Genomic DNA, 27,672 nt, shown 5'->3' on the forward strand with positions numbered 1-27,672 from the left:
GTTTATAGTTGTGGAGTTTCTATTTGTGGAGTCTCAAGTTGCAGAGTCTCTAGTTGTGAAGTTTCTAGTTGTGGAGTTTCTAGTTGTGGAGTTTCTGGTTGTGGAGTTTCTAGTTGTGGAGTTTCTAGTTGTGGAGTTTCCAGTTGTGGAGTATCTAGTTGTGGGGTTTCCAGTTGTGAAGTACCTAGTTGTAAAGTTTCCAGTTGTGGAGTATCTAGTTGTGGAGTTTTAAGTTGTGGAGTTTCTAGTTGCGGAGTTTCTAGTTGCGGAGTTTTTGATAGCGGAGCTTATAGTTGTGAAGTTTCAAGTTGCGGAGTCTCAAGTTGTGGAGTTTTCAGTTGTGGAGTTTTTAGTTGTGGAGTTTCTAGTTGTTGAGTTTCTAGTTGAGAAGTCTCTAGTTTTGCAGTTTTTAGTTGTGAAGTTTCTAGATATGGAATTTCTAGTTGCCGAGTCTGTATTTGTGGAGTTTGTAGTTGTGGAGTTTGTGGTTGTGGAGTTTCTAGTTGGTGAGTCTCTAGTTGCGGAGTTTTTAGTTGTGGAGTTTCTAGTGGTGGAGTCTCTAGTTGCGGAGTTTCTAGTTGTGAAGTTTCTAGTTGTAGAGTTTCTAGTATTGGAGTTTCTAGTTGTGGAGATTCTAGTTTTAGAGTCTCCTGTTGCGGAGTTTCTAGTTGCGGAGTTTCTAGTTGTGGAGTTTCCAGTTGTGAAGTTTCTAGTTGTGGAGTCTTAAGTTGTGGAGTTTAAACTTGTGAAGTTTCAAGTTGTTGAGTCTATAGTTGTGGAGTTTCTAGTTGTGGATTTTCTAGTTGTGGAGTATCTAGTTGTGGATTTTTCAGTTGTGGAGTTTCTAGTTGTGGAGTTGCGGAGTCTCTAGTTGTGAAGTTTCTAGTTGCAGAGTCTCTAGTTGTGGAGTTTCCAGTTGTGGAGTCTCTAGATGTGGAGTTTCTAGTTGTGGAGTATCCAGTTGTGGAGTATCTAGTAGTGGAGTTTCGAGTTGTGGAGTTTCTAGTTGTGGAGTTTCTAGTTGCGGAGTTCCTATTTTTAGAGTTTCTAGTTGCGGAGTTTCTAGTTGTTGAGTTTCAAGTTGCGGAGTCTCATGCTGTGGAGTTTCTACTTGTTGAGTTTTTTCGTTGTGGAGTTTCTAGTTGTTGAGTTTCTAGTTTAAAGTCTCTAGTTGTAGATTCTCTAGTTGTGGAGTCTCTAGTTTAGGAGTTTCTAGTTGAAGAGTTTTTAGTTGTGGAGTGTCTAGTTGTGGAGTTTCCAGTTGTGGAGTTTCGAGTTGTGGAGTTTCGAGTTTTGGAGTTTCTAGTTGTGGAGTTTTGAGTTGTGGAGTTTCTAGTTGTGTAGCTTCTAGTTGCGGAATCTCTAGATGTGGATTTTCTAGTTGCGTAACTTAAGGTTGTGAGGCTTCAAGTTGTGGAGTTTTTAGTTGTGGAGTTTCTAGTTGTGGAGTTTCTAGTTGTGGAGTTTCTAGTTGGGTAGTTTCTAGCTGCGGAGTTTCTAGTTGTGGAGTTTCCTGTTGTGGAGTTTCTGGTTGTGGACTTTCTAGACACGAGATTTCTTGTAGCCGAGTCTCTATTTGTAGAGTTTGTAGTTGTGGAGTTTCTAGTTGTGGAGTCTCTAGGTGCAGAGTTTCTAGTTGTGGAGTTTCTAGTTGTGGAGTTTCAAGTTATGGAGTTTCTAGTTGTTGAGTTTCTAGTTGCGAGTATCTAGTTGTGGAGTTTCCAGTTGTGGAGTTTCTAGTTGTGGAATTGCAGAGTCTCTGGTTGTGGATTTTCTAGTTGTGGAGTTTCTAGTTGTGGAGTTTCGAGTTTTGGAGTCTCTAGTTGTGGAGTTTCTGGTTGTGGAGTTTCCAGTTGTGGAGTATCTAGTTGTGGAGTTTCCAGTTGTGAAGTATCTAGTTGTGGAGCTTCCAGTTGTGGAGTATCTAGTTGTGGAGTTTCAAGTTGCGGAATTTCTATTTGTGAAGTTTCTAGCTGCGGAGTTTCTAGTTTTGCAGTTTCTAGTTGTGGAGTTTCTAGATATAGAATTTCTAGTTGTCGAGTCTGTATTTGTGGAGTTTGTAGTTGTGGAGTTTGTAGTTGTGGAGTTTCCAGTTGTGGAGTCTCTAGTTGCGAAGTTTCTAGTTGTGAAGTTTCTAGTTGTGGAGTTTCTAGTTTTGGAGTTTCAAGTTGTTGAGTTTCTAGTTATAGAGTCTCCTGTTGCGGAGTTTCTAGTTGCGGAGTTTCTAGTTGGGGAGTTTCTAGTTGTGGAGTTTCTAGTTGTGTAGCTTCTAGTTGCGGAATCTCTAGATGTGGATTTTCTAGTTGCGTAACTTAAGGTTGTGAGGTTTCAAGTTGTGGAGTTTTTAGTTGTGGAGTTTCTAGTTGTGGAGTTTCTAGTTGTGGAGTCTCTAGTTGGGTAGTTTCTAGCTGCGGAGTTTCTAGTTGTGGAGTTTCCAGTTGTGGAGTTTCTGGTTGTGGACTTTCTAGTCATGAACTTTCTTGTAGCCGAGTCTCTATTTGTAGAGTTTGTAGTTGTGGAGTTTCTAGTTGTGGAGTCTCTAGTTGCAGAGTTTCTAGTTGCAGAGTATCTAGTTGCGGAGTATCTAGTTGTGGAGTTTCCAGTTGTGGAGTTTCTAGTTGTGGAATTGCAGAGTGTCTGGTTGTGGATTTTCTAGTTGTGGAGTTTCTAGTTGTGGAGTTTCGAGTTTTGGAGTCTCTAGTTGTGGAGTTTCTGGTTGTGGAGTTTCCAGTTGTGGAGTATCTAGTTGTGGAGTTTCCAGTTGTGAAGTATCTAGTTGTGGAGCTTCCAGTTGTGGAGTATCTAGTTGTGGAGTTTCAAGTTGCGGAATTTCTATTTGTGGAGTTTCTAGCTGCGGAGTTTCTAGTTGCAGAGTCTATGGTTGTGGAGTTTCAAGTGGCGGAATCTCTAGTCTTGGAGTTTCTAGTTGTGGAGTTTCTAGTTGTGAAGTTTCCAGTTGTGGAGTTTCTGGTTGTGGACTTTCTAGACATGAAATTTCTTGTAGCCGAGTCTCTAATTGTAGAGTTTTTAGTTGTGGAGTTTCTAGTTGTGGAGTCTCTAGTTGCAGAGTTTCTAGTTGTGGAGTTTCTAGTTGTGGAGTTTCAAGTTATGGAGTCTCTAGTTGTGGAGTTTTTAGTTGCGGAGTATCTAGTTGTGGAGTTTCCAGTTGTGGAGTTTCTAGTTCTGGAATTGCAGTCTCTGGTTGTGGATTTTCTAGTTGTGGAGTTTCTAGTTGTGGAGTTTCGAGTTTTGAAGTCTCTAGTTGTGGAGTTTCTGGTTGTGGAGTTTCCAGTTGTGGAGTATCTAGTTGTGGAGTTTCCAGTTGTGAAGTATCTAGTTGTGGAGTTTCCAGTTGTGGAGTATCCAGTTGTGGAGTTTCAGGTTGCGGAGTTTCTAGTTGCGGAGTTTCTAGTTGCGGAGTTTTTAATAGCGGAGTTTCTAGTTGTGGAGTTTCAAGTTGCGGAGTCTCAAGTTGTGGAGCTTCCAGTTGTGGAGTTTCTAGTTGTGGAGTTTCTAGTTGTGGAGTTTCTAGTTTTGGAGTCTCTAGTTGATGAGTTTCAAGTTGTGGAGTTTTGAGTTGTGGAGTTTCGAGTTGTGGAGTTTCTAGTTGTGGAGTTTCTAGTTGTGGAGTTTCTAGTTGTGGAGTTTCTAGCTGCGGAGTTTCTAGATGCAGAGTCTCTAGTTTTGGAGTTTCTAGTTGCGAATTCTCTAGTTGAGGAGTCTCTAGTTGTAGAGTTTCTAGTTGTGGAGGTTCTAGTTGTGAAGTTTCAAGTTGTGGAGTTTCTAGTTGCGGCGTCTCAAGTTGTGGAGTTTCTAGTTGCGGAGTGTCTAGTTGTGGTGTTTCTAGCTGTGGAATTTCTTGTTGCGGAGTTTCTAGTTGCGGAGTTCCATATTTGAAGAGTCTCTAGTTGCGGAGTTTCTAGTTGTGGAGTGTCTAGTTGTGGAGTTTCCAGTTGTGTAGTTTCTAGTAGAGTTTCGAGTTTTGAAGTTTCTAGTTGTTGAGTTTCTAGTTTGAAGTCTCTAGTTGAATATTCTCTAGTTGTGGAGTCTCTAGTTTAGGAGTTTCTAGTTGAAGAGTTTTTAGTTGTGGAGTGTCTAGACGTGGAGTTTCCAGTGATGGAGTTTCTAGTTGTGGAGTTTCGAGTTTTGGAGTTTCTAGTTGTGAAGTTTTCAGTTGTGAAGTTTCTAGTTGTAGAGTTTGTAGTTGCGGAATCTCTAGCTGTGGATTTTCTAGTAGCGTAACTTAAGGTTGTGAGGTTTCAAGTTGTGGAGTTTCTAGTTGTAGAGTTTCTAGTTGTGGAGTCTCTAGTTGTGTAGTTTCTAGTTGTGGAGTTTCAAATTGTGGAGTTTCTAGTTGCAGAGTCTCTGGTTGTGGAGTTTCTAGTTGCGGAGTCTCTAGTTGTGGAGTTTCTAGTTGTGGAGTTTCCAGTTGTGGAGTTTTAGTTGTGGAGTTTCTAGTTTTTGAGTTTCTGGTTGTGGAGTTTCTAATTGTGGAGTTTTCAGTTGTGGAGTTTTGAGTTGTGGAGTTTCTAGTTGTGGAGTCTCAAGTTGTGGAGTTTAAAGTTGTGGAGTTTAAAGTTGTGGAGTCTCTAGTTGTGGAGTTTCTAGTTGCGGAGTATCTAGTTGTGGAGTTTCCAGTTGTGGAGTTTCTAGTTGTGGAGTTGCGGAGTCTCTAGTTGTGGAGTTTCAAGTTGTGGCGTCTAGTTGTGGAGTTTCTAGTTGTGGAGTTTCCAGTTGTGGAGTATCTAGTTGTGGAGTTTCCAGTTGTGAAGTATCAAGTTGCGGATTCTCAAGTTGTGGAGTTTCCAGTTGTGGAGTTTTAGTTGTGGAGTTTCTAGTTGTTGAGTTTCTAGTTGAGAAGTCTCTAGTTTTGCAGTTTTTAGTTGTGGAGTTTCTAGATATGGAATTTTTAGTTGCCGAGTCTTTATTTGTGGAGTTTGTAGTTGTGGGGTTTCTAGTTGTGGAGTTTCTAGTTGGTGAGTCTCTAGTTGCGGAGTTTCTAGTTGTGGAGTTTCTGGTTGTGGAGTTTCTAGTTGTGGAGTTTCTAGTTGTGGAGTTTCTAGTTGTGGCGTCTCTAGCTGCGGAGTTTCTAGTTGCAGAGTCTCTAGTTTTGGAGTTTCTAGTTGCGAATTCTCTAGTTGAGGAGTCTCTAGTTGTAGCGTTTCTAGTTGTGGAGTTTCTAGTTGTGGAGTTTCAAATTGTGGAGTTTCTGGTTGCGGCGTCTCAAGTTGTGGAGTTTCTAGTTGCGGAGTGTCTAGTTGTGGTGTTTCTAGCCATGGAATTTCTAGTTGTGGAGTTTCTAGTTGCGGAGTTCCTAGTTGTAGAGTTTCTAGTTGCGGAGTTTCTAGTTGTGGAGTTTCAAGTTGCGGAGTGTCATGCTGTGGAGTTTCTACTTGTTGAGTTTTTAGTTGTGGAGTTTCTAGTTGTTGAGTTTCTAGTTTGAAGTCTCTAGTTGTAGATTCTCTAGTTGTGGAGTCTCTAGTTTAGGAGTTTCTAGTTGAAGAGTTTTTAGTTGTGGAGTGTCTAGTTGTGGAGTTTCCAGTTGTTGAGTTTCGAGTCGTGGAGTTTCTAGTTGCGGAGTTTCTAGTTGTGTAGTTTCTAGCTGCGGAGTTTCTAGTTGCGGAGTTTCTATTTGTGGAGTTTCTAGCTGCGGAGATTCTAGTTGCAGAGTCTCTGGTTGTGGAGTTTTAGTTGCGGAATCTCTAGTTGTGGAGTTTCTAGTTGTGGAGTTTCTAGTTGTGGAGTTTCCAGTTGTGGATTTTCTGGTTGTGGACTTTCTAGACATGAAATTTCTTGTAGCCGAGTCTCTATTTGTAGAGTTTGTAGTTGTGGAGTTTCTAGTTATGGAGTTTCTAGTTGTGGAGTCCCTAGTTGCAGAGTTTCTAGTTGTGGAATTTCTAGTTGTGGAGTTTCTAGTTGTGGAGTCTCTAGTTGTGGAGTTTCAAGTTGTGGAGTCTAGTTGTGGAGTTTCTAGTTGTGGAGTTTCCAGTTGTGGAGTATCTAGTTGTGGAGTTTCCAGTTGTGAAGTTTCAAGTTTCGGAGTCTCAAGTTGTGGAGTTTCCAGTTGTGGAGTTTTTAGTTGTGGAGTTTCTAGTTGTTGAGTTTCTAGTTGTGAAGTCTCTAGTTTTGCAGTTTCTAGTTGTGGAGTTTCTAGATATAGAATTTCTAGTTGCCGAGTCTGTATTTGTGGAGTTTGTAGTTGTGGAGTTTGTAGTTGTGGAGTTTCCAGTTGTGGAGTCTCTAGTTGTGGAGTTTCCAGTTGTGAAGTATCTAGTTGTGGAGCTTCCAGTTGTGGAGTATCTAGTTGTGGAGTTTCAAGTTGCGGAATTTTTATTTGTGAAGTTTCTAGCTGCGGAGTTTCTAGTTTTGCAGTTTCTAGTTGTGGAGTTTCTAGATATAGAATTTCTAGTTGCCGAGTCTGTATTTGTGGAGTTTGTAGTTGTGGAGTTTGTAGTTGTGGAGTTTCCAGTTGTGGAGTCTCTAGTTGCGAAGTTTCTAGTTGTGAAGTTTCTAGTTGTGGAGTTTCTAGTTTTGGAGTTTCAAGTTGTTGAGTTTCTAGTTATAGAGTCTCCTGTTGCGGAGTTTCTAGTTGCGGAGTTTCTAGTTGGGGAGTTTCTAGTTGTGGAGTTTCTAGTTGTGTAGCTTCTAGTTGCGGAATCTCTAGATGTGGATTTTCTAGTTGCGTAACTTAAGGTTGTGAGGTTTCAAGTTGTGGAGTTTTTAGTTGTGGAGTTTCTAGTTGTGGAGTTTCTAGTTGTGGAGTCTCTAGTTGGGTAGTTTCTAGCTGCGGAGTTTCTAGTTGTGGAGTTTCCAGTTGTGGAGTTTCTGGTTGTGGACTTTCTAGACATGAACTTTCTTGTAGCCGAGTCTCTATTTGTAGAGTTTGTAGTTGTGGAGTTTCTAGTTGTGGAGTCTCTAGTTGCAGAGTTTCTAGTTGCGGAGTATCTAGTTGCGGAGTATCTAGTTGTGGAGTTTCCAGTTGTGGAGTTTCTAGTTGTGGAATTGCAGAGTCTCTGGTTGTGGATTTTCTAGTTGTGGAGTTTCTAGTTGTGGAGTTTCGAGTTTTGGAGTCTCTAGTTGTGGAGTTTCTGGTTGTGGAGTTTCCAGTTGTGGAGTATCTAGTTGTGGAGTTTCCAGTTGTGAAGTATCTAGTTGTGGAACTTCCAGTTGTGGAGTATCTAGTTGTGGAGTTTCAAGTTGCGGAATTTCTATTTGTGGAGTTTCTAGCTGCGGAGTTTCTAGTTGCAGAGTCTATGGTTGTGGAGTTTCAAGTGGCGGAATCTCTAGTTGTGGAGTTTCTAGTTGTGGAGTTTCTAGTTGTGAAGTTTCCAGTTGTGGAGTTTCTGGTTGTGGACTTTCTAGACATGAAATTTCTTGTAGCCGAGTCTCTAATTGTAGAGTTTTTAGTTGTGGAGTTTCTAGTTGTGGAGTCTCTAGTTGCAGAGTTTCTAGTTGTGGAGTTTCTAGTTGTGGAGTTTCAAGTTATGGAGTCTCTAGTTGTGGAGTTTTTAGTTGCGGAGTATCTAGTTGTGGAGTTCCCAGTTGTGGAGTTTCTAGTTCTGGAATTGCAGTCTCTGGTTGTGGATTTTCTAGTTGTGGAGTTTCTAGTTGTGGAGTTTCGAGTTTTGAAGTCTCTAGTTGTGGAGTTTCTGGTTGTGGAGTTTCCAGTTGTGGAGTATCTAGTTGTGGAGTTTCCAGTTGTGAAGTATCTAGTTGTGGAGTTTCCAGTTGTGGAGTATCCAGTTGTGGAGTTTCAGGTTGCGGAGTTTCTAGTTGCGGAGTTTCTAGTTGCGGAGTTTTTAATAGCGGAGTTTCTAGTTGTGGAGTTTCAAGTTGCGGAGTCTCAAGTTGTGGAGCTTCCAGTTGTGGAGTTTCTAGTTGTGGAGTTTCTAGTTGTGGAGTTTCTAGTTTTGGAGTCTCTAGTTGATGAGTTTCAAGTTGTGGAGTTTTGAGTTGTGGAGTTTCGAGTTGTGGAGTTTCTAGTTGTGGAGTTTCTAGTTGTGGAGTTTCTAGTTGTGGAGTTTCTAGCTGCGGAGTTTCTAGATGCAGAGTCTCTAGTTTTGGAGTTTCTAGTTGCGAATTCTCTAGTTGAGGAGTCTCTAGTTGTAGAGTTTCTAGTTGTGGAGGTTCTAGTTGTGAAGTTTCAAGTTGTGGAGTTTCTAGTTGCGGCGTCTCAAGTTGTGGAGTTTCTAGTTGCGGAGTGTCTAGTTGTGGTGTTTCTAGCTGTGGAATTTCTTGTTGCGGAGTTTCTAGTTGCGAAGTTCCATATTTGAAGAGTCTCTAGTTGCGGAGTTTCTAGTTGTGGAGTGTCTAGTTGTGGAGTATCCAGTTGTGTAGTTTCTAGTAGAGTTTCGAGTTTTGAAGTTTCTAGTTGTTGAGTTTCTAGTTTGAAGTCTCTAGTTGAATATTCTCTAGTTGTGGAGTCTCTAGTTTAGGAGTTTCTAGTTGAAGAGTTTTTAGTTGTGGAGTGTCTAGACGTGGAGTTTCCAGTGATGGAGTTTCTAGTTGTGGAGTTTCGAGTTTTGGAGTTTCTAGTTGTGAAGTTTTCAGTTGTGAAGTTTCTAGTTGTAGAGTTTGTAGTTGCGGAATCTCTAGCTGTGGATTTTCTAGTAGCGTAACTTAAGGTTGTGAGGTTTCAAGTTGTGGAGTTTCTAGTTGTAGAGTTTCTAGTTGTGGAGTCTCTAGTTGTGTAGTTTCTAGTTGTGGAGTTTCAAATTGTGGAGTTTCTAGTTGCAGAGTCTCTGGTTGTGGAGTTTCTAGTTGCAGAGTCTCTAGTTGTGGAGCTTCTAGTTGTGGAGTTTCCAGTTGTGGAGTTTTTAGTTGTGGAGTTTCTAGTTTTTGAGTTTCTGGTTGTGGAGTTTCTAATTGTGGAGTTTTCAGTTGTGGAGTTTTGAGTTGTGGAGTTTCTTGTTGTGGAGTCTCAAGTTGTGGAGTTTAAAGTTGTGGAGTTTAAAGTTGTGGAGCCTCTAGTTGTGGAGTTTCTAGTTGCGGAGTATCTAGTTGTGGAGTTTCCAGTTGTGGAGTTTCTAGTTGTGGAGTTGCGGAGTCTCTAGTTGTGGAGTTTCAAGTTGTGGCGTCTAGTTGTGGAGTTTCTAGTTGTGGAGTTTCCAGTTGTGGAGTATCTAGTTGTGGAGTTTCCAGTTGTGAAGTATCAAGTTGCGGATTCTCAAGTTGTGGAGTTTCCAGTTGTGGAGTTTTAGTTGTGGAGTTTCTAGTTGTTGAGTTTCTAGTTGAGAAGTCTCTAGTTTTGCAGTTTTTAGTTGTGGAGTTTCTAGATATGGAATTTTTAGTTGCCGAGTCTTTATTTGTGGAGTTTCTAGTTGTGGAGTTTCTAGTTGTGGAGTTTCTAGTTGTGGCGTCTCTAGCTGCGGAGTTTCTAGTTGCAGAGTCTCTAGTTTTGGAGTTTCTAGTTGCGAATTCTCTAGTTGAGGAGTCTATAGTTGTAGCGTTTCTAGTTGTGGAGTTTCTAGTTGTGGAGTTTCAAATTGTGGAGTTTCTGGTTGCGGCGTCTCAAGTTGTGGAGTTTCTAGTTGCGGAGTGTCTATTTGTGGTGTTTCTAGCCATGGAATTTCTAGTTGTGGAGTTTCTAGTTGCGGAGTTCCTAGTTGTAGAGTTTCTAGTTGCGGAGTTTCTAGTTGTGGAGTTTCAAGTTGCGGAGTGTCATGCTGTGGAGTTTCTACTTGTTGAGTTTTTAGTTGTGGAGTTTCTAGTTGTTGAGTTTCTAGTTTGAAGTCTCTAGTTGTAGATTCTCTAGTTTTGGAGTCTCTAGTTTAGGAGTTTCTAGTTGAAGAGTTTTTAGTTGTGGAGTGTCTAGTTGTGGAGTTTCCAGTTGTTGAGTTTCGAGTCGTGGAGTTTCTAGTTGCGGAGTTTCTAGTTGTGTAGTTTCTAGCTGCGGAGTTTCTAGTTGCGGAGTTTCTATTTGTGGAGTTTCTAGCTGCGGAGATTCTAGTTGCAGAGTCTCTGGTTGTGGAGTTTTAGTTGCGGAATCTCTAGTTGTGGAGTTTCTAGTTGTGGAGTTTCTAGTTGTGGAGTTTCCAGTTGTGGATTTTCTGGTTGTGGACTTTCTAGACATGAAATTTCTTGTAGCCGAGTCTCTATTTGTAGAGTTTGTAGTTGTGGAGTTTCTAGTTATGGAGTTTCTAGTTGTGGAGTCCCTAGTTGCAGAGTTTCTAGTTGTGGAATTTCTAGTTGTGGAGTTTCTAGTTGTGGAGTCTCTAGTTGTGGAGTTTCAAGTTGTGGAGTCTAGTTGTGGAGTTTCTAGTTGTGGAGTTTCCAGTTGTGGAGTATCTAGTTGTGGAGTTTCCAGTTGTGAAGTTTCAAGTTGCGGAGTCTAAAGTTGTGGAGTTTCCAGTTGTGGAGTTTTTAGTTGTGGAGTTTCTAGTTGTTGAGTTTCTAGTTGTGAAGTCTCTAGTTTTGCAGTTTCTAGTTGTGGAGTTTCTAGATATAGAATTTCTAGTTGCCGAGTCTGTATTTGTGGAGTTTGTAGTTGTGGAGTTTGTAGTTGTGGAGTTTCCAGTTGTGGAGTCTCTAGTTGCGGAGTTTCTAGTTGTGAAGTTTCTAGTTGTGGAGTTTCTAGTTTTGGAGTTTCAAGTTGTTGAGTTTCTAGTTATAGAGTCTCCTGTTGCGGAGTTTCTAGTTCCGGAGTTTCTAGTTGGGGAGTTTCTAGTTGTGGAGTTTCTAGTTGTGGAGTCTTAAGTTGTGGAGTTTAAACGTGTGGAGTTTGAAGCTGTGGAGTCTATAGTTGTGGAGTTTTTAGTTGTGGATTTTCTAGTTGTGGAGTATCTAGTTGTGGATTTTTCAGTTGTGGAGTTTATAGTTGTGGAGTTGCGGAGTCTCTAGTTGTGGAGTTTCTAGTTGCAGATTATCTAGTTGTGGAGTTTCAAGTTGTGGAGTCTCTAGATGTGGAGTTTCTAGTTGTCGAGTTTCCAGTTGTGGAGTATCTAGTAGTGGAGTTTCTAGTTGTGGAGTTTCTAGTTGTGGAGTTTCTAGTAACGGAGTTCCTAGTTGTGGAGTTTCTAGTTGCGGAGTTTCTAGTTGTGGAGTTTCAAGTTGCGGAGTCTCATGCTGTGGAGTTTCTAGTTGTTGAGTTTTTAGTTGTGGAGTTTCTAGTTGTTGAATTTCTAGTTTGAAATCTCTAGTTGTAGATTCTCTAGTTGTGGAGTCTCTAGTTTAGGAGTTTCTAGTTGAAGAGTTTTTAGTTGTGGAGTGTCTAGTTGTGGAGTTTCTAGTCGTGGAGTTTCTAGTTGTGGAGTCTCTATTTGTGTTGTTTCTAGCTGCGGAGTTCCTAGTTGCGGAGTCTCTGGTTGTGGAGTTTCTAGTTGCGGAGTATCTAGTTGTGGAGTTTGCAGTTGTGGAGTTTCTAGTTGGGGAATTGCAGAGTCTCTGGTTGTGGAGTTTGTAGTTGTGGAGTTTCTAGTTGTGGAGTCTCGAGTTGCGGAGTCTCTAATTGTGAAGTTTTCTAGTTGTGGAGTTTCTAGTTGTGGAGTTTCTGGTTGTGGAGTTTCTAGTTGTGGAGTGTCTAGTTGTGGAGTTTCCAGTTGTGGAGTTTCTAGTTGTGGAGTTTCTAGTTGTGGAGTTTCTAGTTGTGGAGTTTCTAGTTGTGGAGTTTTCAGTTGTGGAGTTTTTAGTTGTGGACTTTCTAGACATGAAATTTCTTGTAGCCGTGTCTTTATTTGTAGAGTTTGTAGTTGTGGAGTTTCTAGTTGTGGAGTTTCTAGTTGTGGAGTCTCCAGTTGCAGGGTTTCTAGTTGTGGAGTTTCTAGTTGTGGAGTTTCAAGTTGTGGAGTCTCTAGTTGTGGAGTTTCTAGTTGCGGAGTATCTAGTTGTGGAGTTCCTAGTTGTGGAATTGCAGAGTCTCTGGTTGTGGAGTTTATAGTTGTGGAGTTTCTATTTGTGGAGTCTCAAGTTGCGGAGTCTCTAGTTGTGAAGTTTCTAGTTGTGGAGTTTCTAGTTGTGGAGTTTCTGGTTGTGGAGTTTCTAGTTGTGGAGTTTCTAGTTGTGGAGTTTCCAGTTGTGGAGTATCTAGTTGTAGGGTTTCCAGTTGTGAAGTACCTAGTTGTAAAGTTTCCAGTTGTGGAGTATCTAGTTGTGGAGTTTTAAGTTGTGGAGTTTCTAGTTGCGGAGTTTCTAGTTGCGGAGTTTTTGATAGCGGAGCTTCTAGTTGTGAAGTTTCAAGTTGCGGAGTCTCAAGTTGTGGAGTTTTCAGTTGTGGAGTTTTTAGTTGTGGAGTTTCTAGTTGTTGAGTTTCTAGTTGAGAAGTCTCTAGTTTTGTAGTTTTTAGTTGTGGAGTTTCTAGATATGGAATTTCTAGTTGCCAAGTCTGTATTTGTGGAGTTTGTAGTTGTGGAGTTTGTAGTTGTGGAGTTTCTAGTTGGTGAGTCTCTAGTTGCGGAGTTTTTAGTTGTGGAGTTTCTAGTGGTGGAGTCTCTAGTTGCGGAGTTTCTAGTTGTGAAGTTTCTAGTTGTGGAGTTTCTAGTTTTTGAGTTTCTAGTTGTGGAGATTCTAGTTGTAGAGTCTCTTGTTGCGGAGTTTCTAGTTGCGGAGTGTCTAGCTGTGGTGTTTCTAGCTGTGGAATTTCTAGTTGTGAAGTTTCCAGTTGTGGAGTTTTTAGTTGTGGAGTTTCTAGTTGTGGAGTTTCTGGTTGTGGAGTTTCTAATTGTGGAGTTTCCAGTTGTGGAGTTTTGAGTTGTGGAGTTTCTAGTTGTGGAGTCTCAAGTTGTAGAGTTTCTAGTTGTGGAGTTTCTAGTTGCGGAGTTCCTAGTTGTGGAGTTTCTAGTTGCGGAGTTTCTAGTTGTGGAGTTTCAAGTTGCGGAGTCTCATGCTGTGGAGTTTCTAGTTGTTGAGTTTTTAGTTGTGGAGTTTCTAGTTGTTGAATTTCTAGTTTGAAGTCTCTAGTTGTAGATTCTCTAGTTGTGGAGTCTCTAGTTTAGGAGTTTCTAGTTGAAGAGTTTTTAGTTGTGGAGTGTCTAGTTGTGGAGTTTCTAGTCGTGGAGTTTCTAGTTGTGGAGTCTCTATTTGTGTTGTTTCTTGCTGCGGAGTTCCTAGCCGCGGAGTTTCTAGTTGCAGAGTCTCTGGTTGTGGAGTTTCCAGTTGCGGAGTATCTAGTTGTGGAGTTTGCAGTTGTGGAGTTTCTAGTTGTGGAATTGCAGAGTATCTGGTTGTGGAGTTTGTAGTTGTGGAGTTTCTAGTTGTGGAGTCTCTAGTTGCGGAGTCTCTAATTGTGAAGTTTCTAGTTGTGGAGTTTCTAGTTGTGGAGTTTCTGGTTGTGGAGTTTCTAGTTGTGGAGTGTCTAGTTGTGGAGTTTCCATTTGTGGAGTTTCGAGTTGTGGAGTTTCTAGTTGTGGAGTTTCTGGTTGTGGAGTTTCTAGTTGTGGAGTTTTCAGTTGTGGAGTTTTTAGTTGTGGACTTTCTAGACATGAAATTTCTTGTAGCCGTGTCTTTATTTGTAGAGTTTGTAGTTGTGGATTTTCTAGTTGTGGAGTTTCTAGTTGTGGAGTCTCCAGTTGCAGAGTTTCTAGTTGTGGAAATTCTAGTTGTGGAGTTTCAAGTTGTGGAGTCTCTAGTTGTGGAGTTTCTAGTGTCGGAGTATCTAGTTGTGGAGTTTGCAGTTGTGGAGTTTCTAGTTGTGGAATTGCAGAGTCTGTGGTTGTGGAGTTTATAGTTGTGGAGTTTCTAGTTGTGGAGTCTCTAGTTGCGGAGTCTCTAGTTTCGAAGTTTCTAGTTGTGGAGTTTCTAGTTGTGGAGTTTCTGGTTGTGGAGTTTCTAGTTGTGGAGTTTCTTGTTGTGGAGTTGCCAGTTGTGGAGTATCTAGTTGTGGGGTTTCCAGTTGTGAAGTATCTAGTTGTAAAGTTTCCAGTTGTGGAGTATCTAGTTGTGGAGTTTTAAGTTGTGGAGTTTCTAGTTGCGGAGTTTATGTTGCGGAGTTTTTGATAGCGGAGCTTCTAGTTGTGAAGTTTCAAGTTGCGGAGTCTCAAGTTGTGGAGTTTTCAGTTGTGGAGTTTTTAGTTGTGGAGTTTCTAGTTGTTGAGTTTCTAGTTGAGAAGTCTCTAGTTTTGCAGTTTTTAGTTGTGGAGTTTCTAGATATGGAATTTCTAGTTGCCGAGTCTGTATTTGTGGAGTTTGTAGTTGTGGAGTTTGTAGTTGCGGAGTTTCTAGTTGGTGAGTCTCTAGTTGCGGAGTTTTTAGTTGTGGAGTTTCTTGTGGTGGAGTCTCTAGTTGCGGAGTTTCTAGTTGTGAAGTTTCTAGTTGTGGAGTTTCTAGTTTTGGAGTTTCTAGTTGTGGAGATTCTAGTTGTAGAGTCTCCTGTTGCGGAGTTTCTAGTTGCGGAGTTTCTAGTTGTGGAGTTTCCAGTTGTGAAGTTTCTAGTTGTGGAGTCTTAAGTTGTGGAGTTTAAACTTGTGGAGTTTCAAGTTGTTGAGTCTATAGTTGTGGAGTTTCTAGTTGTGGATTTTCTAGTTGTGGAGTATCTAGTTGTGGATTTTTCAGTTGTGGAGTTTCTAGTTGTGGAGTTGCGGAGTCTCTAGTTGTGAAGTTTCTAGTTGCAGAGTCTCTAGTTGTGGAGTTTCCAGTTGTGGAGTCTCTAGATGTGGAGTTTCTAGTTGTGGAGTATCCAGTTGTGGAGTATCTAGTAGTGGAGTTTCGAGTTGTGGAGTTTCTAGTTGTGGAGTTTCTAGTTGCGGAGTTCCTAGTTGTAGAGTTTCTAGTTGCGGAGTTTCTAGTTGTGGAGTTTCAAGTTGCGGAGTCTCATGCTGTGGAGTTTCTACTTGTTGAGTTTTTCGTTGTGGAGTTTCTAGTTGTTGAGTTTCTAGTTTGAAATCTCTAGTTGTAGATTCTCTAGTTGTGGAATCTCTAGTTTAGGAGTTTCTAGTTGAAGAGTTTTTAGTTGTGGAGTGTCTAGTTGTGGAGTTTCCAGTTGTGGAGTTTCGAGTTGTGGAGTTTCGAGTTTTGGAGTTTCTAGTTGTGGAGTTTTGAGTTGTGGATTTTCTAGTTGTGTAGCTACTAGTTGCGGAATCTCTAGATGTGGATTTTTTAGTTGCGTAACTTAAGGTTGTGAGGTTTCAAGTTGTGGAGTTTTTAGTTGTGGAGTTTCTAGTTGTGGAGTTTCTAGTTGTGGTGTCTCTAGTTGTGTAGTTTCTAGCTGCGGAGTTTCTAGTTGTGGAGTTTCCAGTTGTGGAGTTTCTGGTTGTGGACTTTCTAGACATGAACTTTCTTGTAGCCGAGTCTCTATTCGTAGAGTTTGTAGTTGTGGAGTTTCTAGTTGTGGAGTCTCTAGTTGCAGAGTTTCTAGTTGTGGAGTTTCTAGTTGTGGAGTTTCAAGTTGTGGAGTTTCTAGTTGTTGAGTTTCTAGTTGCGGAGTATCTAGTTGTGGAGTTTCCAGTTGTGGAGTTACTAGTTGTGGAATTGCAGAGTCTCTGGTTGTGGATTTTCTAGTTGTGGAGTTTCTAGTTGTAGAGTTTCGAGTTTGGAGTCTCTAGTTGTGGAGTTTCTGGTTGTGGAGATTCCATTTGTGGAGTATCTAGTTGTGGAGTTTCCAGTTGTGAAGTATCTAGTTGTGGAGCTTCCAGTTGTGGAGTATCTAGTTGTGGAGTTTCAAGTTGCGGAATTTCTATTTGTGGAGTTTCTAGCTGCGGAGTTTCTAGTTGCAGAGTCTATGGTTGTGGAGTTTCTAGTGGCGGAATCTCTAGTTGTGGAGTTTCTAGTTGTGGAGTTTCTAGTTGTGAAGTTTCCAGTTGTGGAGTTTCTGGTTGTGGACTTTCTAGACATGAAATTTTTTGTAGCCGAGTCTCTAATTGTAGAGTTTGTAGTTGTGCAGTTTCTAGTTGTGGAGTCTCTAGTTGCAGAGTTTCTAGTTGTGGAGTTTCTAGTTGTGGAGTTTCAAGTTGTGGAGTCTCTAGTTGTGGAGTTTCTAGTTGCGGAGTATCTAGTTGTGGAGTTTCCAGTTGTGGAGTTTCTAGTTCTGGAATCGCAGAGTCTGGTTGTGGATTTTCTAGTTGTGGAGTTTCTAGTTGTGGAGTTTCGAGTTTTGAAGTCTCTAGTTGTGGAGTTTCTGGTTGTGGAGTTTCCAGTTGTGGAGTATCTAGTTGTGGAGTTTCCAGTTGTGAAGTATCTAGTTGTGGAGTTTCCAGTTGTGGAGTTTCCAGTTGTGGAGTTTTTAGTTGTGGAGTTTCTAGTTGTTGAGTTTCTAGTTGAGAAGTCTCTAGTTTTGCAGTTTTTAGTTGTGGAGTTTCTAGATATGGAATTTCTAGTTGCCGAGTCTTTATTTGTGGAGTTTGTAGTTGTGGAGTTTCTAGTTTTGGAGTTTCTGGTTGTGGAGTTTCTAATTGTGGAGTTTTCAGTTGTGGAGTTTTGAGTTGTGGAGTTTCTAGTTGTGGAGTCTCAAGTTGTGGAGTTTAAAGTTGTGGAGTTTCAAGTTGTGGAGTCTCTAGTTGCGGAGTTTCTAGTTGCGGAGTATCTAGTTGTGGAGTTTGCAGTTGTGGAGTTTCTAGTTGTGGAGTTGCGGAGTCTCTAGTTGTGGAGTTTCTAGTTGCGGAGTCTCTAGTTGTGGAGTTTCAAGTTGTGGCGTCTAGTTGTGGAGTTTCTAGTTGTGGAGTTTCCAGTTGTGGAGTATCTAGTTGTGGAGTTTCCAGTTGTGAAGTTTCAAGTTGCGGATTCTCAAGTTGTGGAGTTTCCAGTTGTGGAGTTTTTAGTTGTGGAGTTTCTAGTTGTTGAGTTTCTAGTTGAGAAGTCTCTAGTTTTGCAGTTTTTAGTTGTGGAGTTTCTAGATATGGAATTTCTAGTTGCCGAGTCTTTATTTGTGGAGTTTGTAGTTGTGGGGTTTCTAGGTGTGGAGTTTCTAGTTGGTGAGTCTCTAGTTGCGGAGTTTCTAAATGTGGAGTTTCTAGTTGTGGAGTTTCTGGTTGTGGAGTTTCTAGTTGTGGAGTTTCTAGTTGTGGCGTCTCTAGCTGCGGAGTTTCTAGTTGCAGAGTCTCTAGTTTTGGAGTTTCTAGTTGCGAATTCTCTAGTTGAGGAGTCTCTAGTTGTAGTCTTCTAGTTGTGGAGTTTCTAGTTGTGGAGTTTCAAATTGTGGAGTTTCTGGTTGCGGCGTCTCAAGTTGTGGAGTTTCTAGTTGCGGAGTGTCTAGTTGTGGTGTTTCTAGCTGTGGAATTTCTAGTTGTGGAGTTTCTAGTTGCGGAGTTCCTAGTTGTAGAGTTTCTAGTTGCGGAGTTTCTATTTGCGGAGTTTCTAGTTGCGGAGTTTCAAGTTGCGGAGTGTCATGCTGTGGAGTTTCTACTTGTTGAGTTTTTAGTTGTGGAGTTTCTAGTTGTTGAGTTTCTAGTTTGAAGTCTCTAGTTGTAGATTCTCTAGTTGTGGAGTCTCTAGTTTAGGAGTTTCTAGTTGAAGAATTTTTAGTTGTGGAGTGTCTAGTTGTGGAGTTTCCAGTTGTGGAGTTTCGAGTCGTGGAGTTTCTAGTTGCGGAATCTCTAGCTGTGGATTTTCTACTTGCGTAACTTAAGGTTGTGAGGTTTAAAGTTGTGGAGTTTCTAGTTGTGGAGTTTCTAGTTGTGGAGTTTCTAGTTGTGTAGTTTCTAGCTGCGGAGTTTCTAGTTGCGGAGTTTCTATTTGTGGAGTTTCTAGCTGCAGAGATTCTAGTTGCAGAGTCTCTTGTTGTGGAGTTTTAGTTGCGGAATCTCTAGTTGTGGAGTTTCTGGTTGTGGAGTTTCTAGTTGTGGAGTTTCCAGTTGTGGATTTTCTGGTTGTGGACTTTCTAGACATGAAATTTCTTGTAGCCGAGTCTCTATTTGTAGAGTTTGTAGTTGTGGAGTTTCCAGATATGGAGTTTCTAGTTGTGGAGTCCCTAGTTGCAGAGTTTCTAGTTGTGGAGTTTCTAGTTGTGGAGTTTCTAGTTGTGGAGTCTCTAGTTGTGGAGTTTCAAGTTGTGGAGTCTAGTTGTGGAGTTTCTAGTTGTGGAGTTTCCAGTTGTGGAGTATCTAGTTGTGGAGTTTCCAGTTGTGAAGTTTCAAGTTGCGGAGTCTCAAGTTGTGGAGTTTCCAGTTGTGGAGTTTTTAGTTGTGGAGTTTCTAGTTGTTGAGTTTCTAGTTGTGAAGTCTCTAGTTTTGCAGTTTCTAGTTGTGGAGTTTCTAGATATAGAATTTCTAGTTGCCGAGTCTGTATTTGTGGAGTTTGTAGTTGTGGAGTTTGTAGTTGTGGAGTTTCCAGTTGTGGAGTCTCTAGTTGCGGAGTTTCTAGTTGTGAAGTTTCTAGTTGTGGAGTTTCTAGTTTTGGAGTTTCAAGTTGTTGAGTTTCTAGTTATAGAGTCTCCTGTTGCGGAGTTTCTAGTTGCGGAGTTTCTAGTTGGGGAGTTTCTAGTTGTGGAGTCTTAAGTTGTGGAGTTTAAACGTGTGGAGTTTGAAGCTGTGGAGTCTATAGTTGTGGAGTTTTTAGTTGTGGATTTTCTAGTTGTGGAGTATTTAGTTGTGGATTTTTCAGTTGTGGAGTTTAAAGTTGTGGAGTTGCGGAGTCTCTAGTTGTGGAGTTTCTAGTTGCAGAGTATCTAGTTGTGGAGTTTCAAGTTGTGGAGTTTCCAGTTGTGGAGTATCTAGTTGTGGAGTTTCCAGTTGTGAAGTATCTAGTTGTGGAGCTTCCAGTTGTGGAGTATCTAGTTGTGGAGTTTCAAGTTGCGGAATTTCTATTTGTGGAGTTTCTAGCTGCGGAGTTTCTAGTTGCAGAGTCTATGGTTGTGGAGTTTATAGTGGCGGAATCTCTAGTTGTGGAGTTTCTAGTTGTGGAGTTTCTAGTTGTGAAGTTTCCAGTTGTGGAGTTTCTGGTTGTGGACTTTTTAGACATGAAATTTCTTGTAGCCGAGTCTCTAATTGTAGAGTTTGTAGTTGTGGAGTTTCTAGTTGTGGAGTCTCTAGTTGCAGAGTTTCTAGTTGTGGAGTTTCTAGTTGTGGAGTTTCAAGTTGTTGAGTCTCTAGTTGTGGAGTTTCCAGTTGTGGAGTTTCTAGTTCTGGAATCGCAGAGTCTCTGGTTGTGGATTTTCTAGTTGTGGAGTTTCTAGTTGTGGAGTTTCGAGTTTTGAAGTCTCTAGTTGTGGAGTTTCTGGTTGTGGAGTTTCCAGTTGTGGAGTATCTAGTTGTGGAGTTTCCAGTTGTGAAGTATCTAGTTGTGGAGTTTCCAGTTGTGGAGTTTCCAGTTGTGGAGTTTTTAGTTGTGGAGTTTCTAGTTGTTGAGTTTCTAGTTGAGAAGTCTCTAGTTTTGCAGTTTTTAGTTGTGGAGTTTCTAGATATGGAATTTCTAGTTGCCGAGTCTTTATTTGTGGAGTTTGTAGTTGTGGAGTTTCTAGTTTTGGAGTTTCTGGTTGTGGAGTTTCTAATTGTGGAGTTTTCAGTTGTGGAGTTTTGAGTTGTGGAGTTTCTAGTTGTGGAGTCTCAAGTTGTGGAGTTTAAAGTTGTGGAGTTTCAAGTTGTGGAGTCTCTAGTTGCGGAGTTTCTAGTTGCGGAGTATCTAGTTGTGGAGTTTCCAGTTGTGAAGTTTCAAGTTGCGGAGTCTCAAGTTGTGGAGTTTCCAGTTGTGGAGTTTTTAGTTGTGGAGTTTCTAGTTGTTGAGTTTCTAGTTGTGAAGTCTCTAGTTTTGCAGTTTCTAGTTGTGGAGTTTCTAGATATAGAATTTCTAGTTGCCGAGTCTGTATTTGTGGAGTTTGTAGTTGTGGAGTTTGTAGTTGTGGAGTTTCCAGTTGTGGAGTCTCTAGTTGCGGAGTTTCTAGTTGTGAAGTTTCTAGTTGTGGAGTTTCTAGTTTTGGAGTTTCAAGTTGTTGAGTTTCTAGTTATAGAGTCTCCTGTTGCGGAGTTTCTAGTTGCGGAGTTTCTAGTTGGGGAGTTTCTAGTTGTGGAGTTTCTAGTTGTGGAGTCTTAAGTTGTGGAGTTTAAACGTGTGGAGTTTGAAGCTGTGGAGTCTATAGTTGTGGAGTTTTTGGTTGTGGATTTTCTAGTTGTGGAGTATTTAGTTGTGGATTTTTCAGTTGTGGAGTTTATAGTTGTGGAGTTGCGGAGTCTCTAGTTGTGGAGTTTCTAGTTGCAGAGTATCTAGTTGTGGAGTTTCAAGTTGTGGAGTCTCTAGATGTGGAGTTTCTAGTTGTCGAGTTTTCAGTTGTGGAGTATCTAGTAGTGGAGTTTCGAGTTGTGAAGTTTCTAGTTGTGGAGTTTCTAGTTGCGGAGTTCCTAGTTGTGGAGTTTCTAGTTGCGGAGTTTCTAGTTGTGGAGTTTCAAGTTGCGGAGTCTCATGCTGTGGAGTTTCTAGTTGTTGAGTTTTTAGTTGTGGAGTTTCTAGTTGTTGAATTTCTAGTTTGAAATCTCTAGTTGTAGATTCTCTAGTTGTGGAGTCTCTAGTTTAGGAGTTTCTAGTTGAAGAGTTTTTAGTTGTGGAGTGTCTAGTTGTGGAGTTCCTAGTTGCGGAGTTTCTAGTTGCAGAGTCTCTGGTTGTGGAGTTTTTAGTTGCGGAGTATCTAGTTGTGGAGTTTGCAGTTGTGGAGTTTCTAGTTGTGGAATTGCAGAGTCTCTGGTTGTGGAGTTTGTAGTTGTGGAGTTTCTAGTTGTGGAGTCTCTAGTTGCGGAGTCTCTAATTGTGAAGTTTCTAGTTGTGGAGTTTCTAGTTGTGGAGTTTCTGGTTGTGGAGTTTCTAGTTGTGGAGTGTCTAGTTGTGGAGTTTCCAGTTGTGGAGTTTCGAGTTGTGGAGTTTCTAGTTGTGGAGTTTCTAGTTGTGGAGTTTCTAGTTGTGGAGTTTTCAGTTGTAGAGTTTTTAGTTGTGGACTTTCTAGACATGAAATTTCTTGTAGCCGTGTCTTTATTTGTAGAGTTTGTAGTTGTGGAGTTTCTAGTTGTGGAGTTTCTAGTTGTGGAGTCTCCAGTTGCAGAGTTTCAAGTTGTGGAGTCTCTAGTTGTGGAGTTTCTAGTTGCGGAGTATCTAGTTGTGGAGTTTGCAGTTGTGGAGTTTCTAGTTGTGGAATTGCAGAGTCTCTGGTTGTGGAGTGTATAGTTGTGGAGTTTGTAGTTGTGGAGTTTCTAGTTGGTGAGTCTCTAGTTGCGGAGTTTTTAGTTGTGGAGTTTCTAGTGGTGGAGTCTCTAGTTGTGGAGTTTCTAGTTGTGAAGTTTCTAGTTTGAAGTCTCTAGTTGTAGATTCTCTAGTTGTGGAATCTCTAGTTTAGGAGTTTCTAGTTGAAGAGTTTTTAGTTGTGGAGTGCCTAGTTGTGGAGTTTCCAGTTGTGGAGTTTCGAGTTGTGGAGTTTCGAGTTTTGGAGTTTCTAGTTGTGGAGTTTTGAGTTGTGGAGTTTCTAGTTGTGTAGCTACTAGTTGCAGAATCTCTAGATGTGGATTTTCTAGTTGCGTAACTTAAGGTTGTGAGGTTTCAAGTTGTGGAGTTTTTAGTTGTGGAGTTTCTAGTTGTGGAGTTTCTAGTTGTGGTGTCTCTAGTTGTGTAGTTTCTAGCTGCGGAGTTTCTAGTTGTGGAGTTTCCAGTTGTGGAGTTTCTGGTTGTGGACTTTCTAGACATGAAATTTCTTGTAGCCGAGTCTCTATTCGTAGAGTTTGTAGTTGTGGAGTTTCTAGTTGTGGAGTCTCTAGTTGCAGAGTTTCTAGTTGTGGAGTTTCTAGTTGTGGAGTTTCAAGTTGTGGAGTTTCTAGTTGTTGAGTTTCTAGTGGCGGAGTATCTAGTTGTGGAGTTTCCAGTTGTGGAGTTTCTAGTTGTGGAATTGCAGAGTCTCTGGTTGTGGATTTTCTAGTTGTGGAGTTTCTAGTTGTAGAGTTTCGAGTTTTGGAGTCTCTAGTTGTTGAGTTTCTGGTTGTGGAGTTTCCAGTTGTGGAGTATCTAGTTGTGGAGTTTCCAGTTGTGAAGTATCTAGTTGTGGAGCTTCCAGTTGTGGAGTATCTAGTTGTGGAGTTTCAAGTTGCGGAATTTCTATTTGTGGAGTTTCTAGCTGCGGAGTTTCTAGTTGCAGAGTCTATGGTTGTGGAGTTTCTAGTGGCGGAATCTCTAGTTGTGGAGTTTCTAGTTGTGGAGTTTCTAGTTGTGAAGTTTCCAGTTGTGGAGTTTCTGGTTGTGGACTTTCTAGACATGAAATTTCTTGTAGCCGAGTCTCTAATTGTAGAGTTTGTAGTTGTGGAGTTTCTAGTTGTGGAGTCTCTAGTTGCAGAGTTTCTAGTTGTGGAGTTTCTAGTTGTGGAGTTTCAAGTTGTGGAGTCTCTAGTTGTGGAGTTTCTAGTTGCGGAGTATCTAGTTGTGGAGTTTCCAGTTGTGGAGTTTCTAGTTCTGGAATCGCAGAGTCTCTGGTTGTGGATTTTCTAGTTGTGGAGTTTCTAGTTGTGGAGTTTCGAGTTTTGAAGTCTCTAGTTGTGGAGTTTCTGGTTGTGGAGTTTCCAGTTGTGGAGTATCTAGTTGTGGAGTTTCCAGTTGTGAAGTATCTAGTTGTGGAGTTTCCAGTTGTGGAGTTTCCAGTTGTGGAGTTTTTAGTTGTGGAGTTTCTAGTTGTTGAGTTTCTAGTTGAGAAGTCTCTAGTTTTGCAGTTTTTAGTTGTGGAGTTTCTAGATATGGAATTTCTAGTTGCCGAGTCTTTATTTGTGGAGTTTGTAGTTGTGGAGTTTCTAGTTTGGGAGTTTCTGGTTGTGGTGTTTCTAATTGTGGAGTTTTCAGTTGTGGAGTTTTGAGTTGTGGAGTTTCTAGTTGTGGAGTCTCAAGTTGTGGAGTTTCAAGTTGTGGAGTTTCAAGTTGTGGAGTCTCTAGTTGCGGAGTTTCTAGTTGCGGAGTATCTAGTTGTGGAGTTTGCAGTTGTGGAGTTTCTAGTTGTGGAGTTGCGGAGTCTCTAGTTGTGAAGTTTCTAGTTGCGGAGTCTCTAGTTGTGGAGTTTCAAGTTGTGGCGTCCAGTTGTGGAGTTTCTAGTTGTGGAGTTTCCAGTTGTGGAGAATCTAGTTGTGGAGTTTCTAGTTGTTGAGTTTCTAGTTGAGAAGTCTCTAGTTTTGCAGTTTTTAGTTGTGGAGTTTCTAGATATGGAATTTCTAGTTGCCGAGTCTTTATTTGTGGAGTTTGTAGTTGTGGGGTTTCTAGTTGTGGAGTTTCTAGTTGGTGAGTCTCTAGTTGCGGAGTTTCTAAATGTGGAGTTTCTAGTTGTGGAGTTTCTGGTTGTGGAGTTTCTAGTTGTGGAGTTTCTAGTTGTGGCGCCTCTAGCTGCGGAGTCTCTAGTTGTAGCGTTTCTAGTTGTGGAGTTTCTAGTTGTGGAGTTTCAAATTGTGGAGTTTCTGGTTGCGGCGTCTCAAGTTGTGGAGTTTCTAGTTGCGGAGTGTCTAGTTGTGGTGTTTCTAGCTGTGGAATTTCTAGTTGTGGAGTTTCTAGTTGCGGAGTTCCTAGTTGTAGAGTTTCTAGTTGCGGAGTTTCTAGTTGTGGAGTTTCAAGTTGCGGAGTGTCATGCTGTGGAGTTTCTACTTGTTGAGTTTTTAGTTGTGGAGTTTCTAGTTCTTGAGTTTCTAGTTTGAAGTCTCTAGTTGTAGATTCTCTAGTTGTGGAGTCTCTGGTTTAGGAGTTTCTAGTTGAAGAGTTTTTAGTTGTGGAGTGTCTAGTTGTGGAGTTTCCAGTTGTGGAGTTTCGAGTCGTGGAGTTTCTAGTTGCGGAATCTCTAGCTGTGGATTTTCTACTTGCGTAACTTAAGATTGTGAGGTTTAAAGTTGTGGAGTTTCTAGTTGTGGAGTTTCTAGTTGTGGAGTTTCTAGTTGTGTAGTTTCTAGCTGCGGAGTTTCTAGTTGCGGAGTTTCTATTTGTGGAGTTTCTAGCTGCGGAGATTCTAGTTGCAGAGTCTCTTGTTGTGGAGTTTTAGTTGCGGAATCTCTACTTGTGGAGTTTCTGGTTGTGGAGTTTCTAGTTGTGGAGTTTCCAGTTGTGGATTTTCTGGTTGTGGACTTTCTAGACATGAAACTTCTTGTAGCCGAGTCTCGATTTGTAGAGTTTGTAGTTGTGGAGTTTCTAGTTATGGAGTTTCTAGTTGTGGAGTCCCTAGTTGCAGAGTTTCTAGTTGTGGAGTTTCTAGTTGTGGAGTTTCTAGTTGTGGAGTCTCTAGTTGTGGAGTTTCAAGTTGTGGAGTCTAGTTGTGGAGTTTCTAGTTGTGGAGTTTCCAGTTGTGGAGTATCTAGTTGTGGAGTTTCCAGTTGTGAAGTTTCAAGTTGCGGAGTCTCAAGTTGTGGAGTTTCCAGTTGTGGAGTTTTTAGTTGTGGAGTTTCTAGTTGTTGAGTTTCTAGTTGTGAAGTCTCTAGTTTTGCAGTTTCTAGTTGTGGAGTTTCTAGATATAGAATTTCTAGTTGCCGAGTCTGTATTTGTGGAGTTTGTAGTTGTGGAGTTTGTAGTTGTGGAGTTTCCAGTTGTGGAGTCTCTAGTTGCGGAGTTTCTAGTTGTGAAGTTTCTAGTTGTGGAGTTCCTAGTTTTGGAGTTTCAAGTTGTTGAGTTTCTAGTTATAGAGTCTCCTGTTGCGGAGTTTCTAGTTGCGGAGTTTCTAGTTGGGGAGTTTCTAGTTGTGGAGTTTCTAGTTGTGGAGTCTTAAGTTGTGGAGTTTAAACGTGTGGAGTTTGAAGCTGTGGAGTCTATAGTTGTGGAGTTTTTAGTTGTGGATTTTCTAGTTGTGGAGTATTTAGTTGTGGATTTTTCAGTTGTGGAGTTTATAGTTGTGGAGTTGCGGAGTCTCTAGTTGTGGAGTTTCTAGTTGCAGAGTATCTAGTTGTGGAGTTTCAAGTTGTAGAGTCTCTAGATGTGGAGTTTCTAGTTGTCGAGTTTCCAGTTGTGGAGTATCTAGTAGTGGAGTTTCGAGTTGTGGAGTTTCTAGTTGTGGAGTTTCTAGTTGCGGAGTTCCTAGTTGTGGAGTTTCTAGTTGCGGAGTTTCTAGTTGTGGAGTTTCAAGTTGCGGAGTCTCATGCTGTGGAGTTTCTAGTTGTTGAGTTTTTAGTTGTGGAGTTTCTAGTTGTTGAATTTCTAGTTTGAAATCTCTAGTTGTAGATTCTCTAGTTGTGGAGTCTCTAGTTTAGGAGTTTTTAGTTGAAGAGTTTTTAGTTGTGGAGTGTCTAGTTGTGGAGTTTCTAGTTGTGGAGTTTCTGGTTGTGGAGTTTCTAGTTGTGGAGTGTCTAGTTGTGGAGTTTCCAGTTGTGGAGTTTCGAGTTGTGGAGTTTCTAGTTGTGGAGTTTCTAGTTGTGGAGTTTCTAGTTGTGGAGTTTTCAATTGTAGAGTTTTTAGTTGTGGACTTTCTAGACATGAAATTTCTTGTAGCCGTGTCTTTATTTGTAGAGTTTGTAGTTGTGGAGTTTCTAGTTGTGGAGTTTCTAGTTGTGGAGTCTCCAGTTGCAGAGTTTCTAGTTGTGGAGTTTCTAGTTGTGGAGTTTCAAGTTGTGGAGTCTCTAGTTGTGGAGTTTCTAGTTGCGGAGTATCTAGTTGTGGAGTTTGCAGTTGTGGAGTTTCTAGTTGTGGAATTGCAGAGTCTCTGGTTGTGGAGTGTATAGTTGTGGAGTTTGTAGTTGTGGAGTTTCTAGTTGGTGAGTCTCTAGTTGCGGAGTTTTTAGTTGTGGAGTTTCTAGTGGTGGAGTCTCTAGTCGCGGAGTTTCTAGTTGTGAAGTTTCTAGTTGTGGAGTTTCTAGTTTTGGAGTTTCTAGTGTTGGAGATTCTAGTTGTAGAGTCTCCTGTTGCGGAGTTTCTAGTTGCGGAGTGTCTAGTTGTGGTGTTTCTAGCTGTGGAATTTCTAGTTGTGGAGTTTCCAGTTGTGGAGTTTTTAGTTGTGGAGTTTCTAGTTGTGGAGCTTCTGGTTGTGGAGTTTCTAATTGTGGAGTTTCCAGTTGTGGAGTTTTGAGTTGTGGAGTTTCTAGTTGTGGAGTCTCAAGTTGTGGAGTTTCTAGTTGTGGAGTTTCTAGTTGCGGAGTTCCTAGTTGTGGAGTTTCTAGTTGCAGAGTTTCTAGTTGTGGAGTTTCAAGTTGCGGAGTCTCATGCTGTGGAGTTTCTAATTGTTGAGTTTTCAGTTTGAAGTCTCTAGTTGTAGATTCTCTAGTTGTGGAGTCTCAAGTTTAGGAGTTTCTAGTTGAAGAGTTTTTAGTTGTGGAGTGTCTAGTTGTGGAGTTTCTAGTCGTGGAGTTTCTAGTTGTGGAGTCTCTATTTGTGTTGTTTCTAGCTGCGGAGTTCTTAGCTGCGGATTTTCTAGTTGCAGAGTCTCTGGTTGTGGAGTTTCTAGTTGCGGAGTATCTAGTTGTGGAGTTTGCAGTTGTGGAGTTTCTAGTTGTGGAATTGCAGAGTATCTGGTTGTGGAGTTTCTAGTTGTGGAGTTTCTAGTTGTGGAGTTTCTGGTTGTGGAGTTTCTAGTTCTGGAGTGTCTAGTTGTGAAGTTTCCGGTTGTGGAGTTTCGAGTTGTGGAGTTTCTAGTTGTGGAGTTTCTAGCTGTAGAGTTTCTAGTTGTGGAGTTTTCAGTTGTGGAGTTTTTAGTTGTGGACTTTCTAGACATGAAATTTCTTGTAGCCGTGTCTTTATTTGTAGAGTTTGTATTTGTGGAGTTTCTAGTTGTGGAGTTTCTAGTTGTGGAGTCTCCAGTTGCAGAGTTTCTAGTTGTGGAGTTTCTAGTTGTGGAGTTTCAAGTTGTGGAGTCTCTAGTTGTGGAGTTTCTAGTTGCCGAGTATCTAGTTGTGGAGTTTGCAGTTGTGGAGTTTCTAGTTGTGGAATTGCAGAGTCTCTGGTTGTGGAGTTTCTAGTTGTGGAGTTTCTAGTTGTGGAGTCTCTAGTTGCGGAGTCTCTAGTAGTGAAGTTTCTAGTTGTGGAGTTTCTAGTTGTGGAGTTTCTGGTTGTGGAGTTTCTAGTTGTGGAGTTTCTAGTTGTGGAGTTTCCAGTTGTGGAGTATCTAGTTGTGGGGTTTCCAGTTGTGAAGTATCTAGTTGTAAAGTTTCCAGTTGTGGAGTATCTAGTTGTGGAGTTTTAAGTTGTGGATTTTCTAGTTGCGTAGTTTCTAGTTGCGGAGTTTTTGATAGCGGAGCTTCTAGTTGTGAAGTTTCAAGTTGCGGAGTCTCAAGTTGTGGAGTTTTCAGTTGTGGAGTTTTTAGTTGTTGAGTTTCTAGTTGTTGAGTTTCTAGTTGAGAAGTCTCTAGTTTTGCAGTTTTTAGTTGTGGAGTTTCTAGATATGGAATTTCTAGTTGCCGAGTCTGTATTTGTGGAGTTTGTAGTTGTGGAGTTTGTAGTTGTGGAGTTTCTAGTTGGTGAGTCTCTAGTTGCGGAGTTTTTAGTTGTGGAGTTTCTAGTGGTGGAGTCTCTAGTTGCGGAGTTTCTAGTTGTGAAGTTTCTAGTGTTGGAGTTTCTAGTTTTGGAGTTTCTAGTTGTGGAGATTCTAGTTGTAGAGTCTCCTGTTGCGGAGTTTCTAGTTGTGGAGTTTCTAGTTGCGGAGTATGTAGTTGTGGAGTTTCCAGTTGTGGAGTTTCTAGTTGTGGAGTTGCGGAGGCTCTAGTTGTGGAGTTTCTAGTTGCGGAGTGTCTAGTTGTGGTGTTTCTAGCTGTGGAATTTCTAGTTGTGGAGTTTCTAGTTGCGGAGTTCCTAGTTGTAGAGTTTCTAGTTGCGGAGTCTCTAGTTGTGGAGTTTCAAATTGTGGCGTCTAGTTGTGGAGTTTATAGTTGTGGAGTTTCCTGTTGTGGAGTTTCCAGTTGTGGAGTA

Source organism: Rhipicephalus microplus, unplaced genomic scaffold (assembly GCF_043290135.1).
Source record: "Rhipicephalus microplus isolate Deutch F79 unplaced genomic scaffold, USDA_Rmic scaffold_44, whole genome shotgun sequence".
NCBI lineage: Eukaryota > Metazoa > Arthropoda > Arachnida > Ixodida > Ixodidae > Rhipicephalus > Rhipicephalus microplus.